The sequence below is a fragment of the Sciurus vulgaris genome, assembly GCF_902686455.1.
Source record: "Sciurus vulgaris genome assembly, chromosome: 6".
NCBI lineage: Eukaryota > Metazoa > Chordata > Mammalia > Rodentia > Sciuridae > Sciurus > Sciurus vulgaris.
In genome coordinates this window covers 37538126-37543190 of record NC_136466.1, presented here as the reverse complement: position 1 = coordinate 37543190, position 5065 = coordinate 37538126, and the positions used below count along the sequence as shown (strand labels likewise).

Genomic DNA, 5065 nt, shown 5'->3' with positions numbered 1-5065 from the left:
CCTATGTCAATATATACATAGGACTTCTGCGTAGCTGTGGTGCCAAGTATTATTGACTTTTTTTGTATGTTCAATGTATTTATGATCTACAAGTGTATAAGCCTTCTAAACTGCAAAGCTTAAAAAAAAAAAAAAAAAAAAAAAAAAAAAAAACTTTTCCAAACTGATGTCCTTCAAACTAAAATTGTTTATAGGTGTAGCCTTTTTTCAGCTTTGTGCTTGTATGCCCCTAATTGTATTATGACTATTGTCTTTGAGCAGAGATAATTAGATGTGCCTGAACACTGTGCACTCCAAGCAGTGCCTCTGGTAATCAAGAAGATTGGGCACTTGACATTGGTACCTGCATAAGCAAGTATGCTCTGCTTTATTTTTCAAACATTTCATTTCTTCTTCTTTTTTTTTCAGAAGCAACAGCCTTTAATATTACAGGGATTTGGCCCTCTAAATTACAAAGTTATTTCTCTACCCTAATGAAGTGTTGTAATCAATAAGCCCTCCCAGATACCTACTAGGTTCTTGAGACAAGATTCCTCCCAGTTTTCTTTCCAAACTAAAATTCCCAACCAGAAAACTTAATTATACTCATTAAGTTAACAGATTCTCAACACCAGAATAGGTTGAGAAACTCTTGCCTAATGTTTGTATAGAAGTTCAGGTTGACCAAAAGAAGACACAGGTTTCTCATTAAACTTTTGTTTTAATGGGTCTCAAAATTCTGTGACAGATTTTTGGTCAAGTTGTTTCCATTAAAAAGTACTGATTTTAAAAAATAATGACTTAAAACTGCCACACACACACACACACACACACACACACAAAACCCAAATGATCCACAAAACATTCTCCTTTCCTTCTGAAGGTTTTACGATGCATTGTTATCATTAACCAGTCTTTTACTATTAAACTTAAATGGCCAATTGAGGCAAACAGTTCTGAGACCGTTCTTCCACCACTGATTAAGACTGGGGTGGCAGGTGTTAGGGGTAATATTCATTTAGCCTTCTGAGCTTTCTGGGCAGACTTGGTGACCTTGCCAGCTCCAGCAGCCTTCTTGCCCACTGCCTTGATGACACCCACAGCAACTGTCTGCCTCATATCACGAACAGCAAAACGACCCAGAGGAGGATAGTCAGAGAAGCTCTCAACACACATGGGCTTTCCTAGAACCATATCAACGATGGCAGCATCACCAGACTTCAAGAATTTAGGACCATCTTCCAGCTTCTTACCAGAACGGCAATCAATCTTTTCTTTCAGCTCAGCAAACTTGCAAGCAATGTGAGCAGTGTGACAGTCCAGGACAGGGGCATAGCCAGCACCGATTTGGCCTGGTTGGTTCAGGATAATCACCTGAGCAGTGAAACCAGCTGCTTCCATCGGTGGGTTGTTTTTGCTGTCACCAGCAACATTGCCACGACGAACATCTTTGACAGACATGTTCTTGACATTGAAGCCCACATTATCTCCAGGAAGAGCTTCACTCAGAGCTTCATGGTGCATTTCAACAGACTTTACTTCAGTTGTGACATTGACTGGAGCAAAGGTGACCACCATGCCAGGCTTGAGAACACCAGTCTCCACTTGGCCCACAGGGACAGTACCAATACCACCAATTTTGTAGACATCTTAGAGGGGCAGATGCAAAGGCTTGTCAGTTGGACGAGTTGGTGGCAGGATGCAATCTAAAGCTTCAAGCAGTGTGGTTCCACTGTCGCTGCCATCTTTAGGGGTGACTTTCCATCCCTTGAACCAAGGCATATTAGCACTTGGCTCCAACATGTTGTCACCATTCCAACCAGAAATTGGCACAAATGCTACTGTGTCAGGGTTGTAGCCAATTTTCTTAATGTAGGTACTGACTTCCTTAACGATTATCTTGTATCTCTTCTGACTGTAGGGTGGCTCAGTGGAATCCATTTTGTTAACACCAACAATTAGTTGTTTCACACCCAGTGTGTAAGCCAGAAGGGTCTGCTCACGGGTCTGCCCATTCTTGGAGATACCAGCTTCAAATTCACCAACACCAGCAGCAACAATCAGAACAGCACAGTCAGCCTGAGATGTGCCTGTAATCATTTTTGATGAAGTCTGTGTCCTGGGGCATCAATGATAGTCACATACTTGCTGGTCTCAAATTTCCACAGGGAGATGTCAATGGTGATACCATGCTCACGCTCAGCTTTCAGTTTATCCAAGACCCAGGCATACTTGAATGAGCCCTTTCCCATCTCAGCAGCTTCCTTCTCAAATTTTTCAATGGTTCTTTTGTCGATCCCACCACATTTGTAGATCAGATGACCAGTAGTGGTAGACTTGCCCGACAACGATGTTGATATGAGTCTTTTCCTTTCCCATTTTGGCTTTGATTTAGCGGTGGTTTTCACGACACCTGTGTTCTGGCGGCAAACCCTTTGCGAAAAAGCTCGTTTATTCTTAAAAGACAAAATTAAATAGGGATTTTGAAAAGTCATTCCACATTTTATAATTGGATAAAAGTAACCTGTTATCAATAAGTTGTATATGGAAAACTATGTTAATCCTTATGCTGTGATGAAAATTTAAATGTATTTTTAAAAAAGATAATAGGGAAAACCTCACTGACTTCAAGGTTGATGACGTGGGACATACAAATATTTTGCCACTTTTCCACAAAGGAAATTAAGAGCTCTTAATCTTTTTGTTTGCTTCATGTTTCAGATGTGATGCAAAATGCTTTGTGTGGTATAAAAGAGAGCATTTATCAATTATCTTGAATGTATTAAACTTACACACTTTTAATTTTACAAACTGTTATGTAACAGACAGAACTCAGATGTTTACACATGTCTAGTCACAGATATAGGGTGTTAAATAGATTACAATAATCTAAAAAATAGTTGCTTATTTAACCAAAGTTATAATGTGATTACCTAAAAAACTTTAACAGATAGGTACTTAAATTATCTCTATTTTAAGACTTAGCTTCCCTAAGTAATTACAATTGAATACAAGCAATTATTTTGATAAAACACAAAACCTTTGTTCTTTAAGATAGCTTTTTGTAAATGTTACTAAGAGCAGATCAGTATTAAAAAAAAAAAAAAAAACTTTGTTGCTTTCAACACAAGGAATTAGATTCTGATTTTGTATCAGTGCATTAAATTTTAATTAGAAACCCCTTTAACATTTCAAATCATGTTAAACTCAATCATAAAAATTTTTATGAGATTTATCTTTTACAAGCCTTCTGTGACTTCTTTAGATACTCTACAACTTGTTAACATCCTTTTTTTTTTTTTTTCTTTTTGTACTAGGAATTGAACCCCAAGGCACTCTACCACTGGTCACATTCCCAGCATCCCCCTTTTTAATTTTTAATTTTGAGACCCTAAGCTGCTTAGGGTCTCAAACTTGTTTTTCTCCTCCCTCAGCCTCTGGAGTTGCTGGGATTACAGGTGAGGCACCACTGTACTTGGTTACATCTACATCCTTAGTTTTTGTCTCTTTTTCCCATGGTGGACTTTAAGAAAATAACCTTACGTTTAGAAAACATTATTGGTTCCTTTTAGTTATATAACATTATGATTCATTATGACAAGTATAAAAATGTGTAATATAATTTGCTCTGATTCAGTCCCCAGTACTTTCCTTTCCCTCTCTTCCTCCCTCCCTTGTTCCTTTCCCTCTACTCTACTGATCTATAAAAACCTCTCCAAAATTGGGTCCTCATGCTCATAACTTTCTATATCTCTTTCTTATATTTGTTGATTAACTTATGCCTTTTTTTCCCTTAAATTGATACTTGAAACAATCCTTAAATTTCTGAATTTAGACAAATTATTCCTTTTTCTCAGTAAGACAGAATACTTTGTGATTTTTAGTTTTTCAATCAAAATGCCTTAAGAACTCTGTTGCATTCTTTGCGCATAAGATTACATATGGTTAATTAGAATTTTAACTGTTATATTTCAATGGAAACCCAGGAAGAAAACAATCTCAAATTTTTTTTTTTCTATATACCCACAATTTATGTAAACAGATCTTACATACTTTACGAAGTCGAGAGTGAAACAGAGCACTTTAAAAATTAAAAACAATTTTCTGATAACAGCTCTTCCACATGCCAAACTTTCTCATGCTGAGAACAAACTGAGAAACTATTCCCTGGCCTGCTGGGAACCAAGGAAGCTGAAACTGTCTCGTTCTCTGACCAGCATGACCTAGCTACATCTACAAATCTGTATCTACCTCCTGGCTTTTGTTTCTATAAATTGCATCCACTTCTGCAGGACCAGTGGAGGAATAGTCTAGCTCATTCTCCCCAGCTTGATCACCTTGCATTCACTTTTAATTTTTATGTCTTTGCTTATTTCTTTTGTGTGTGGCCAGCTGAATCTGGCAGCTGGGATCCTGGTTGATTCTCTGGCTTAGCTGCTGGCTACAGAATTGCTACCCAGATGACTCTGGAGGAGGGGGACTGGTAAATAAGATCTCTACATTTGTGAAATTCGATTTTTTGTTTTGGGACTTTCCTTCCTTCCTCTTAGCCTGTGTCAACTGCCTTTGCTGCTTTTAGGAAAGTAGATAAATGAATTTTTTTTCAGAATCTGTGGAAACAAAGATTGGACCCAAATCTCACAAGTAGTGCACATTAACACTTATTTTTCCTTTCCTGTTGTGTGGTTTGTTTTGTTTTGCCAATCCAGGGTTTCTCTGAAGTCAGTTTGAGCTCTTCCCTGGACTTTTTGTTTGATAGGAAAATTTGGCTTCATCTTTGACAATAGTTGTTTGTTTGGAAGAGATGTAAAGGGCATAATATATTAGGGTGTTTGGGGAATGTCTTGTGAAAATGAAAAGCACTAGTACTACCTCAGAATAGATATCTACTCTTTAAAGAATATTTGTTTATTTATTTTGATACTGGGGATTGAACCCTGGACATTCTACCACTCTACCATTCTACATCCCTGACTCTTTTTATTTTTTATTTTGAGACAGGTTCTTACTAAGTTGTGAGGCTGGCCTTAAACTCGAGATCCTCCTGCCTCAGTCTCCCAACTCGCTAGGATTACAGGCAAGTGCC

At 37.8% G+C, this 5065-nt stretch overlaps 1 pseudogene across 1 annotated transcript; it reads right to left on the bottom strand.

The window, feature by feature from the left end:
- Positions 1–402: 402 nt before the first annotated feature.
- LOC306663955 (elongation factor 1-alpha 1-like) lies at positions 403–2373 on the bottom strand (annotated as a pseudogene). Its single transcript has one exon. The product of its transcript is annotated as an elongation factor 1-alpha 1-like (transcript).
- Between the last annotated feature and the right edge of the window lie 2692 nt (positions 2374–5065).